We start from the raw sequence: 14,048 nt of genomic DNA, 5'->3' as shown, positions 1-14,048 counted from the left end.
TATTCACATGTAACTAAGTCAATCCCTGATCTGCACTGAGTGTCTGGGAGGTCATACAAGATTAAAAAGTTAGTCTAGTTTTCTCTGACCTTTTTTTTTAATATTGAAAAATATATATTTTGGGAATTTTGGTAGTCTAGTTAGAGAGATTTCTTTACAGTTTCTGCAAAAATCTTTCACTCACAAAGGCAGGTTGTTCACCAGTGAAAACCTGTACAACCATTTGGGTAAAGGAGGACCTTGCAGTAACAAAGACTAACACAGAGGTTAACAAGAGTGTGAAGGAAAGGAAATAGAATCACATTTTCACTGCATGTGAAACACTCAGCTGCATGTTTGGATAAGGGATTTTCATCTAGAGCAGAGTTTTGTAGTACATTTGAGATCTTTTTATCTATTTCTTTTTGGCAAGTAGAAGCAGTCCTACCTGGAAAAGTCATTCAGATCAGTCAAGCTGTTGCAGTGTTCCAGCTGAGCCTCTGCCCACAATTGCCACAGATTTGGGGATGACAATGAGGAAGATGCTTTTATGTCATGGCCTTCTCTCATGTGCATCCATGAATTTCAGGTCTGTTTAGAATAGCCCATTTTTTTGGGATGCCATGAAAGCAGAGCTCTTGCTCCTGGCCAGCTGTGAAAGATCTGCTCTTGAACAGCAGAGAGTCAAAAAGATAAGCTTCAAACAAACCCCCAACACCTGACCTTTCAGGAAGTTCAGTTCTCAACTGGAACTCTGCAGCTCATTTTACATAACCCTTTCTGTATTCTTCCTTTTAAGGAAAACATCTTTGTGGTGGCCTTGCAGTCCACTTGCAATGAAAGAAATGAAGTCCTGTGTTCCTGCTATTTGTCTCTACACTGACAAAAGGAACAGTGACACTATTTCCACTGCTATCACACAGAAATCCATTAAACATTCTACAGATTGTGAAGAAATTTACACCTCCCCTTCCCTTTTCCTGCTGGGAATTTGTGGTAGCATGGTAATTTATTTCAAGTGGAACAGAAGCATTTCTGTTTTAGTTTTCTTTTCATGTCTAGAAGTTAGAAGTTTAGTCCAAATGTAATAATGATTAAATAACCCCTATGTCCACACTGGCACTAATGTCAGCAGTATACTTTTCACAAGAAAATAATCTTGAATACCATGGTAATAGGTTTACAGTAAGGAAAAGCCCCAATATTTGGTTTTAGAGCAGATTAGAATTGCAGCCAGAAAAATAAAAAATAAAATAAAAACATTCCTATGGCTTTGGGAAGACATTTTTACCTGTTCTGGAGCTGAAAGTCAAAAAGGAAAGCCTCAGGAATGAAACCCTGTCCAGATTGTGGGTACTTCCCACAAAACCTCCTTGACTTTAATATGTCAGAATTCCAGACTTCCAGTGCTATCCCCCACCCCTCAAAAAGGCTTACTGTGCCATCCCAAAAAATCTGTGTCCTAAGCCCATATTATTTGCCCTAATGGAAATTGAAAACATGAAATTATCTGAATGCAATTATTGGATGCATATGAGACAGGGATGCACTGGGGAATCAGGAGTTTCCTGACCTGTTGCCCCCAGGTCTCTTGTATGGCTCAGGTGGCTTTGGCACTCTTGGCCCCCCCTCATAGGATCAAACCCTCAGGCATGGTACAGAGTTAACCTGTTTCTATCAGCATCAATACCAGGCATGGAAAACCTTTGTCCTTAAAAAGAGAATACCTGTTTCAGAACATTCATTTGTCAATGTTTTTATGGCTTATATTTAGATTTTCTGTTCTCTGGGCACAGGAGTTTGCAGATGGCATTGGGGTTCAGTAACCAATATAGTTTCCAAGGGTCATCCAGGAGCAGCAAAGGTGACTTTGCCAGAGTCAGAGTTACAGCGTTTCTTTAGTCCCTGACAGGATTTTTTCTCTCTTTCCAGTACTGAAGAATTTGCTGTGCTGTAAAATTTTGACTACAGGGCACAAACATTATTGCCAGCTATTGGGCAGAATGTATAACTGTTAACATGATTGCAATCCACGGCTCACTGAAACAGCTGCCAGACTTTCCTTGGGATTCATGGACACTTTGTTCTCTACTATTATACTACAAAGTGTGATAGATATGAGCATTATTGATGTCAATTCTTCTTTAGATCAAATAGCTGTAGTCATGGGAAATGTTATCCTAATTCCTATATGTTCTTCAAATGTGGTTAAACTAATGACTTGAAAGTCTGCTTTTATATACAGCAACTACAAAGTCAGTAGAACAGATATTTTTCCTTACCCATGAGGGAGAAGAACAGTACCACATGGCTATCATTATGAAAATGAGATTGAAGTAAAATCCTGACTCGGAATACTTGAAAGTTTAAGAATATCTATATTTTATTTTGAGCCCTGGTCATCTCTGATTCTGAAGAGTTACAGCATGTTTTAAAGGCCAAAGATATTTTTCTTTCATTTACTAGTTCTGTTATTCTGATATGTTGGTTTATTCAGTGCATTTTTTATTACATTGTAAATGCTTCTGAGTTATTACTAAACCACCCTTCTGACTGTGGTTTTACTTGGCAAGAAAGCATTAGGTCTTATTGTTATGCATGACCTACTTGGGATTTATTGTAAAATAAAAAGTATTGGTGAAGGAAGAACAAGAGAGCAAAACCAGTGATAAATGCTAAGAATTCATGTAAGACCTGAATGAAGTTCAGACTTGTAATAACTGGTGTGTCTCATCTTTGACTCCTGGCTCTGTGTTTTCACTACATCAATCATGCCAGAAGGGTGATCACTTCGTATTTGTGAGCGGTGAAGGTCCATCAGGGCCAGGTCCTGAACGTGTTCCTGGATTACAAATCGGAAATGACTGTGATTGTTATCCCTTTGGGCACAGGGACACTGTGTAGAAATTTGCAAACAAAAGTAGCAACTTAATCAGTGACAGAGTGAGCCTGACAGCTACCCTGCCACTTCGCTGGGAATGCGGGAGCAGCGCGGGTGCCAGGACTCCTGGATCACCAGAAATATATTCATATTTAGATAATCTGAAGGACACATCAAAGACATGTGAACAGCTTCTTGTTACTAAAAAATAAATAAAAACATTCCTCTTCACTGTTATTGTTAGTGTAATGATTTGAATTTTTATTGAAAACTAGCATGAGTCTTAAACAATTAATGCCTAATTGTGGCCGTTAAGTATAATGTTTGGAAATGTATGCTTGGTGGCTTCTGTTTTCCCTTGTAAAACCAGATGTATTTTCAAATTTCTGCATCCAAACTGCCCATCTCTTTGTCTGCCAATCCATTTCTAATATATGTCACTGTTCCTCTATCATTTGTTATGTCTGTTCTGCATGAGTCCTTATGGACAGACTAAGTAGTTAAGATATGAATTAATTTGTCCTATCTTTGTTAAGAACAACAATAGAAACTCTACATCAGCCATAAAAAGAGAATGACAATGAGTAAGCAGACATGTAATTGAAGGCTGAAAGCTTCCCCACTTCAGTTTATGATTTCATGACTTACAAAAGAATGCATCACAATAACATTGTCTTCCAGGAAGAGCTGTCAGTGTGATAAACCAAAGTAGGAAGAAATATTCTTGCCAGGTCCTAAAAAAAAAAAAAAAGTAAGGCTTTAGGACAGAGACTTTTCCATCATTCCTTTTCATTTGTGTTGTCTTTACAGTGACTTAATTGCAGAAATATCTCCAAAAGATTTTTATTTTCAGATTTTCCATACATTTTAATATTTGAAATGGCTTTTATTCTTCAGAGCTACATTAAAAAAGAGATTTCGCAACCCGGTTATCTTATTATTACTGCTGAGCTTGTGCTCAATGCTAAGCATAGAAGAGCCCAATTCTGCTCCTCATTATTGCAGTTCCAGTATGGTTATTCCTTTAGCAGTTAATGGAAAGAAAAATGCTTATTTCCACTATGTGAGCTCTCTGGAGAAACCACAGTTCTACATTTTCCATCAGAGATTGTGGCATTCATGAAGTAAACTCAGGGCAAGGATTTGATCCTTGTAATCATACCCTGAATCTCACTCCAGCAACTGGGGATAAAGGAGATTGTTTTAGCACACATTTACTATAGGGAAATGTGATTGCTCTCCTTCAAAATCTCAAGAGGAATGTAATGAAAAAAGGGACCAGAATTGTCTTCGTATGCTTTGGCTGCTCTCATATTTCCTATAAAAAAAAGTCTTATCTTTCTGTACAATTAATAAAGCCATAAATGGATGTATATCTCCAACTACATAATTTCAGACAAACCAAGGCACTTTTATCTTATTAAGTTTCCTAGTCTTTTTATAGGCTAATTCAAATGCATGTTATTTCACTATGGTGTTTAGTGACTTTCAGTTATTTCCAATGCTAGTTGTAGAACAGTTTTCATAATCTATTTGGAGGAATTAACTCATCCTTATTTGTATACATACAAATAAGGATGAGTTAATCATCCTTATTTGTATGTATACAAATAAGGATGATTAACTCATCCTTACATGTATACATACCTGCATGTGCATATGTAAACATATGCACATGCGTGCTGAATATTTGACATTTTTATGCATTTTTCTGATCGTAATAATTATTGGAATTAATTTTATTAATTATTTGGCAAGATTTTGTTTATGTATTTTAATACACTCTGACATTTATGAAGGCAATCATATCCATCAGCATGGGAAGAAACCAAATTTTTTGTGGGCTGCACATATTTTGGCAGGACCATCTCCCTGGTATGCAGTTACACATTCATTATAATGCTGAGAATTATAGGTATGTCTGGAGGCATTTAGAGATTAATGTATATATATAGAGCTTCAAGAATGGGAAGAAAAGGTGGAGTTTGTACTAGCAATTAACATTTTTTATAGTGCTACGGAAATTGAAGCTCTTAGTTTACTACTACAGGTATTTATAGAAATATAATTTATTTATATTTCTTATATTAATTTTTTAAAATGAAGAAGTGATTCCAGTGAAATGTATCAATTTTTTTAATGTCTGTATTAAAACTAAGGTAAAAAATTCCACTTATCCAGAATACATGTCATTAAAGTGCTTGTGCAAAGATTATTGTAATAAAAGTTGAGAACCATAAATATAGCTAAAATTTATAGGACACAAATGAACATTGCTGCCTACAGAGATTAAACCCCATAATTTAGGAGATATTACATAGACTGTCATGTAAATCTATGCACATAAATACTGTGTGTGAGAATATGTAAACTCTTGTCTAGATATTAATTCCTTATTGACTGAAGAAGTTCAGCAGCTTTTAGGTTTTGGCAGGGGAATGGATTTTACAGCACACAGAGATTTTGCTCTTTGCTATATTAGGTACCAATGGACAACAACGTCTTCAACATTAACTAGAATCATGTTGTTGGAGCCAAATGCTGAATGCAAGACACAAAGCAAAACAAAATAAGACTTGCCGTTTTTAGGAAAGGAAAGGAGAAGAAAAGGACAGGGTTCTTGATTAAAATATTTTTTTTTTTTGTAGTCTAGATAGGATTTTTTTAAACATTCTTTGCTAAATAAGATATGTTGAGCTGAGAAATCTCATGTGTTTACAAATATCTTGTCCACTCAGCTGCTCTAGCTTGTCAGAGTTTTTATCGAGTCAGAAGTTGGTAGCGGCATTCTCTGCTCTCAAGCACACCATGAACCACTTTGTCCATGCAGATTTGTTCTGTTTCTTTTTTTCCATGTGTTTTGAAGTAAAAGTAGCTGCATCAACACTGATGGTGGACACACAGTGTTCCTGCACTTTATCAGATTTTTGGAACAAAGCAAAACCCTACCATAATTCAGAACCTTCAAGGTGCCAATGAGACATCATGGGACAGGGAGTGCACAGGAAGATTTACATCTCCTGTAACAGTCTAACTTGAGGAAGTTTTCATTACTCCCTATCACCTAGGAAAAGAACTGAGACAGGTTTCAGTTCTCCTCACCAGTGGGTGATTTATGATAGAAGCATGCACACAGAGGATGTGAACATGTAGCCTGCAGATCCTGAGTTCTGGTTCATGGTATAAGATTGATGGGATGCCTGGAGTGGATGCTTTGTCGATCTCTCTGGGATGAAGTTAAAAATAGGTATTTGTCTGGAAGAGTGAGGAAGTTTTTTTTTTGGACCAGGGGAGGCCTTGAAATTCCTGTAGGCCCAAGTGTACTGAAATTGCAGCATTTTCAGTGGTTTCAGTGCATCTAAACTTATGATTTATGCCATCTAAACTTCCAATTTAAGCTTTCGAAAAGGATTAAAAGTTGAGACTTTGTTGGCAGTTTGTAAAATGTACTGCATCTTCCTTTTACTTTGAGACTTCATATCAGGTTAATGAAAGGCAGAATGGTAATCTGCAACCTGCACAGGAAAGAGAGAAAAATGGTAATTAAAAAAATTTGTGATCTTTTCATCCGGAAGATCCTAAGAGCTGAAGAGCTGAAGGCAGAGCACATGGCAATGAATAAAGAGATTCAGATTCTGTGAGATACATTTATATATATATATATATATATATATATATATATAAAATACAAAAAAAATTGTTGACAGACTAGAGCATAAAATCATTGAGTCTTAATTTCCCAACCTTTCTTGGAAAAGCATGCCCATATGTCATAGTGGTGAGTGTCAGAAAGCAAGCAGTATTAAAAATAGAATAAGTAGTACAATGTTAAGTCATTACAATATCTCCTATATCACATATAGATTCCAAACCATATTCCAGCTTCCCAGGTTCACTGAAAGTTTAGATTTAAGCTGGCAGAGAATACAGCAACCACAACTATTTACGCAGTTTAAGATTAAATTTTTCAAGAACCATAGTCAATGCAGTAAGGAGATATTTCAGTGGAACTAATTTTGATTATGTCATATGCACATAAACTAGGAATGAGCCAAAAAGTGTTTAAATACTCTTCGACACAAAAGTTGTTCCAAAATTAGAGATTCTGAAAATTAGACCTCACCAAATGTATATTTTCTAAAGAAAATTAATTAGTTCCACATTTTAATAGAAAATTATTTTTTAAAAAATCCCCACAGATGTTAATGTGCTTAGGGTGATATGACAGATGTTGCGTTTTTCAGAACTATGTCTTCCCTTTCCCAGTTTATATTGAGGATGGTTCAGATTTTCAGTCGACTGTAAAACCAAATGAATTTAGTTTATAAAATTAAATGGTTTAAAAAATGATCGAGAAAGAAAAATATCATCCCCACAGTACCAAATTTATAAATGTTAATATTCAACAAGATAATTCTTTGAACCAGAAATATTACTAATCAGTATAAAATTAAAATATATTGTTCTGATTAAATGTTATCAGAAGCTTCCTTGTGGGACCCATTTAATCATGTTTGATGTGATTCTCAGTTATGCTGCTTATTGACTTTATTTAACCTTAAGGTTGAAAAATTACTTGTATTAACTAATATTCCTACTAAATTAGCTGAAATTATTCCTAAATGTTTTGTATTTTTATTTTAGAAGAGGTAATCCATGACATTTCAAGTAACAAATTTTCTTTATAATGATTTTTGGGTTTTAGGTCTAGAAATGGCTAAGCTTTTGGAATGACATAAAACTTAAAAAAAAAAAAAAAAACAAACCAGGAAATATTTCTTGCCATAATGAGGAACTGAAATTCATATTTGAATATTACACTATTGGGTAAACCTATCTGGGAATGTTCTTAAATATCTTGAAACATAGAACTATGTGTTGCCCATATCTTGTATTTCTATTAATGATAAAGTACAGTTATTAATAAAAAAAAATACTTCCCTTTCCAGTTTCCTAAGATTTTAGTGGGGTGCCACACAGCATATTCTTCCACCATCATTATCAGCTACTACCTCTTACATTTTATGTACTTTACTGAATGCTACAAAGATGTCAAGACACCACTGACATAAGCTTGGATAGCTGCAAATTGATTTTTTAGAGATTGCAGATTTTAAAGCAGACAAATAAAAGTAACTTGAGTTTAAGAAATTTCTGCCGGTTTATAATTGCAGGGGTAGTTCATGAAACAATTTCTCAGATGGTTCTGCAGAGTGCCACCCTATGGAGGAATATTCATACATTCAGAAACTTCCTCAGTGAATGTCCTAATTTGATTGATTTGGTCTATCCAGAACAGTTCCTTTTATTTTTATCATTATCTGTGGCTTGATTTCTTGGTTTGGTTTTTTTGTGTTGTTTTTTTTTTTTTTTTTTTTTTGTTTGTTTGTTGTTTTTTAAATTTTGATCATTTAAATTCATGGGACTCCTCTGTTTTCTTGACTTCCTTCAAAAAATCCCATTAGGAGATGGGTCTTCCAAACTTTTTCTCAGTTTTTCTGAGATATTACTATAGAGTTTTATTCCAAACATTGAGCCTGCAACCTTAGGTCTGAAGCATAGTAATAGAAAGAGCTATGATTAATGAAATCAAGATAATTAGAAAGAACTACACAATGACAAAATTTGACTGATCTTTACCTGAAATATTCTCCACAGCAATGGACTTTTCTCAGTTTGCTCACAGAGGAATCCCTACCAATATTTTTTATTTGTACTGTTAGAAGACTTTTCACCCAATGTGTAAAAATTAAACTTCCACTACTGAAGCTTCATGGATGTGGGAAACTTCTCTTGTTAGCCTTCCTATCAAGCTAAGCATTTCTAAGCCTTTCAATTTTTTAATTTAAGACAACTCTTGGCCTTCTGTACATTTTTCCAAATAATGTACATCTTTCTTGAACTGCAACATACAGAACTGAAAACAAAACTCCTGGAGACAATATACTGATGCTGAATGCAGCAGAAAGATTACTTCACCTGCTCTGGAATAATCTCATACATGTGCTATCCCTGATTTCTTCTGACAAAAAGATGTCTGGTCTTTATCTGAGGAGGAATACCTCCTTGATTTGGGGTTTTGGTTTGTTGGTTATTTAGCTTTCAGAAAGATTCTTCTACATTTATAGCACACTTTTATTTACTGAAGGATGATATAAACACAAGCTCAACCTCCATGAGGACAAGTGTCATTAGTATATTGGAAATCAACCAGACAAGAAATCTCAGCATCACTCAGCTGGGGCTAAATCAGTGTTTAGTCATTGTGTGAGGAGAATGCAGCTGTGGTTTCACTGGTCACAGTGGAATTGCATCTATTGAATTATGCCTTATAGCCAGACAGTAAACATATGATATGCCAAAGATTCAGACATTCAAGGAATCAAGGATTTAAGGAAAAGTATCATTTATGTGTTTGGAACATTTGGTTTGGGAAAAAAAATCCAATGTTTCAGCTCAGAAATTAACATACATTCCCTGCAAGTCATTGCTTGTTTCTCTGTCAGGAACAGAATTTGGGGAACCACAGTATTGTGATAAAGGGTTGAGATACAAAAAATATCTGAGGAAGAAGTCAAAATGATGAGTTGCAATATCACAGAAACTTATGAAAATTCAAAAACAAATACAGAATAATTGTGCAAGTATCATGCTAATATTTACTTTTATTAACATGCAAATGAAAAATTACAGGCTTATTGTTGCTTTAAGGCTAGGAATCTGGGTACATTGAATTAAAAAAAAAATAATAAAAGAAATACTGTTTTTACAGCCAGATTTTCTCTTAAGTGTTTGTTTGACTACATAGGGATTTGGTGGATTAGTTTTCTGGTTCCTCTTAGAATTGAAACCCACAAACATATTTCATCACCAATTTATTTCATAACCAGTATATTTCATAACTAATGATTTTGTGAAAGCCCCATATACCAAATATCCCTACATGCCTTTCTATGAGTCCAATTTTTGTAGCAGTCACTTAAAGGTTTCACTTCAGCTTGCAAGGTTGTTTTCTTAATTTTACTGAAGTTATCAGTATGATCCTGTATCACCTTAATGTAGGTAATCAGGTAAGGTTCTTTCAAATGTGGTACAGATTAGAGTTTTAGCAATTGTGCATTATTCATTGCCTTTATGTGCCATCCATGTTCATTGTCCTTGATTCCCAGTAATCATATACCAACAGATATTGTGCAAAGATTGTTGTTCTCTACTCATTGAATTTGTAATACATGAAGGTTGGATCATTGAAAAATAAACATTTTATCAATTTTCCCTCACTGAAAAATAGCCTATAAAATATGTTTTTAAATAAATGCAATTTTTGCTTTTTCAATACATGAATAAAATAAATTTTCTCAGTGATAAAGTCTTTCCTAACCCTTTTCTACTTCTTCAAATCTCAAAGAATTTCTAAGGTATTCTATATATTTCTACTTCTTCCAGCTTATTCCCACTAAGGCTGTTAGTGTATTTATAAAACACAATTCACATAAAATTTCATTTTTCTGTCTCACTCCCTGAGGCAGTTTTTCACTGTGGGGATGTATGACCTTCCCTCAAACAGAAAAATAAAGAAAGAAGAACTGAACTTTCATTGGTTGGGTTGTGGTATAGCATTACTAGTACCTGTTCATGTTTGCAAAAAAAGACAACACAAAACCACCCTTATAAAATAACCCTGGTCATTGTCTTTCTGTATTTCCAAATGATGTGCAGTCTATGGTGGGAGGAGAACAGTCTATGGTTACTTAACTTTCAGTCTTGTTCTAAGGCACTGTATGAAAATGTCTTCTAGGAATCATATAAATTCTTAACAAATAGCTCTTACCTGGGACCAGCATTACTTGATCAAAGTAAAAGAAAAAGCTCTTATTTTGTTTATAAGCCATCTGCCACAAATAATTATAATTATATAGACCCTAAGTTACTGTTTCCATTTTAATAGTTCTGTTAGTGTTTTGGTGGTTTCTATGAAGGTTATTCAATAGACATTGTCCAGAAAAGGCTAGATACTTTTAATATATAATCCTCTGGAATGTTTATTAACCAATAACACTGAATCTTCTGACAGTTTTATTTCTGAGAATGTTACGACGTTCTTATGCATCCCGCCGGTAATTCAGCACTACCCATAACTCCTCTGCAATGAAATGAGTCTTAGTGAAAGCAGATGCAGCCACATTAATAACAAGGACATCAATTTACTGTGGAAACCCATAGAGTTGGATGGGTGGGATGAGGGGAAAAGAATGCAGAATATAATTCTGTTTCACTTTTGAAAAAAAAAAAGAAGCTGAAATAAGTAGATATAGTAATTTAAGGACTTGTTTAATTCAGAGGGTCTGGAGGAATTGAATTTAATGTAATTGTAGGATGAAGGAGTTCTAGAAAATTACTTAAACCTCTAAATGTTCTTTAATTTGCTTCCATGAATAGGTTACCATGTGTCAAATCTTTGGTGAGGCCACCTGTGAGGATCCTTTTATCACCTAGTAAATAGATGCTATTGCTCTTAACTAGCCACAAAGAAAGCTCAGTTCATGTGTTTAATACAAGGCCTCCAGAGAAGGCAAGGCTTCAGATGAAATTCCATGCTTGGTCATAATGAACCTGGTAAATTGTTGGCTTCCTGCAATAAAAATAATAGGTGAAATCTTGGCCTATTGAAGCCAATGGGAATTTTGGCATTAATTTTAGCAGGGCCAGTATTGCAACCAATAAATCTACAGAGCAAACTGAAAGAAGTAGGTAAAGGGAGGAAGGAAGGGGAATTAGTGTAACAAAACCTGCATATTATTTCAGTTTTTGTTCAACCCCCCCTTTGCCTGAGTGAATAGCTCTTGATACTCCAGAGATGGGCTCACAGAAACTATTATGGTGGTATTCTGAACAACAAATATTTACAAAAGCATTTAATGAGTAATTCTGAAACAGGAAAGTCATCTTTGTTGTTATAAAGAGTCAGTCTCAGATTCAATTTGAGGCTGTTTTAGGGGTGAGTAATGGAGGGCAGTTGCCAAAGACTGGATACCATGGGGATAGTGTTAGACTGGAATAATTAAAAGTATGAGTTATACAATATGCCTCAATCTGTGGTTGTGTTTTTGCTAGTCAAATCTGCTGTAGCTCCACACAGATGCAATCACAATCACAATCCTCTGTGTGATTAAAGTAACAGGCAAAGAAAAGGACTTAAAAATATACATTTATTTTTCTATTTACTTCCCTATCTGTGGGCATTTTTATGTGAAAACATCTAATTTCTGATGTGTAATAAATGCTAAAATGTGTTCCCATTTTTGCAGTGGTTTTCAGAGACATCCATTGCACATATTCACCACATTCCTCATGTACAGCAAGGCAGTTTCAGAAAGCTCCAGGCTAGCAAATCAAGCACTGTACAGCTACAGCACACACATGCTGTGTTCCTATCTGCAAACAAAAGACATTGGATGTGAGGAAATGTCTGTGGGTAACCTGTCATGAGCAGTGCCATGATTGGAGAACCCTGTGTTTCATTAGGAAGCAAAATTCACCAGAGGAATTGAACTTCTTGTTCAGATGTTCCAGAATCAGATTCCATATTCTGGACCTGAATATGGAAAAGGACAATCACCCAGTTTATGAGGCTCATTCACAAGGACTATTTGTAATCAAGAGATACTTTGGGGGAAAAAAACCAAAACTGTTTAGAAAAACGAGAAGCAAATGGTGACTAAAAATAAACTATAATAAAAATGTATAGAGGCAAAATACTTCTGAAAATAAAATAATGTTATAGAAATGCAATGGATCAATAAATTCTTTCTTAAACCAGTTTAATATCTGTAATATGTCTCACAGTATAAACTAAATCAAAGCATTAAACTTACACTGGGAGAGGAAAATGGTGATATACATTGCAAACATCACTTTGCAATACACAGTTTTCTTTGGCTGTTAAATCTCATTTAAATACTTATCAAACTATTAAAAAATAAATTTTACCAACCCTTTAAAACACTCCCCAGGTTTTCAGCCCAGAGTGGTTACCTGGCAATTCAAGCAAACTTTTTTCTTTTCTGAAACCGTAGGACATCCACTTCAGTTTTGACCATTATGGTTATTGATTCTTCATACTGGGATAAACAAACAAACAAATAAAACATCACCAGTTGTCTTATGCAGAAAATGTTTTATACTGTGGCAGTGTCCTATTTCTATAATAATTTTCATAAAACTAGTAGGTGCACATAAATGATCAAACTTGTAATAAATATTTTGTGAGCTCAACTGAAGTGACTCATTAGAATATCTAACAGCCATAGCCCCAAGGCACAGGTATATCTATAGAAAAAATGAAAGCAGCCATTCTTGCTAATCTCACTCTATATCTGACTACCACTCCTTTTTGCAGCATCTTGTTCTTACTATTTATTTGTGCAACTTACCCATCACAGTGACTAACTACTAACTAAGGACTAAATCTTCACTGGGTTTAAACCAGCTGGACTCCAACTGGTTATTTCAGTGGAAGGTATTGAAAACTATGTTCTGGGCCACCTATCTTTATGTTAAGGCTTTATGGAGGACACCAAGACAGACCAGGGCTTATATAACTAAGAAACAATCCCATACTGCAGGCTAGCCCTGGGTTTATGGCCTGCTGTGGCAGGGCAAGGACACTGTCAGCTAGAAGGGAATCATTCTGCCTGCACAGACTAAAACAGACTGGAACAAAAAGCACCTCTTTCTGGGGCACTTAATTCATTTAGAGGGTTCTTGTTCAGAATCTAATCAAGAATTTGCCAAGTAGAACCAAATATCGAGACCAAAAAAAGCAAAGGAGCAAACTAGCTTTCTATGCTCCTTGGCCAACAGCTTCCTTCTTTTATTGGCATGACAGTGTCACCATTCCTTTACAAATTTTTGATTGCAATTACACTAAGCTGTGTTTATTGCTGAGTTTCTAAAAAATCATTTGAGGGATTAAACAATAAAAAATCATATTTCTGAAGGACAGACATAAACCAGGGGATGTAGGATACGGTAGGATGTCTTCCATGGAAGACTCACATCTAAGTTATGATGTACAAATAGGGTTTTAGGTTTTCCTCTGGTGTGCTTTGCTCTTTTAGGATTTCATTTTGAAGCTGCTATCTCCATGACAAATGTTCACTACAACCTTGACACAGATCATGATACT

The 14,048-nt window shown here is 35.1% G+C and overlaps 1 protein-coding gene across 1 annotated transcript in view; it reads left to right on the top strand.

The window, feature by feature from the left end:
* Window positions 1–14,048, top strand: part of ANGPT1 (angiopoietin 1) — a 153,802-nt gene that overhangs the window by 56,368 nt on the left and 83,386 nt on the right. The gene's annotated exons all lie outside the window — the stretch shown is intronic.

The sequence above is a fragment of the Serinus canaria genome, chromosome 2, assembly GCF_022539315.1.
Source record: "Serinus canaria isolate serCan28SL12 chromosome 2, serCan2020, whole genome shotgun sequence".
In the NCBI taxonomy this organism is placed as follows: Eukaryota; Metazoa; Chordata; class Aves; order Passeriformes; family Fringillidae; genus Serinus; species Serinus canaria.
Note: the sequence above shows the minus strand (reverse complement) of the source record. Positions and strands in the feature narration are given on the sequence as shown.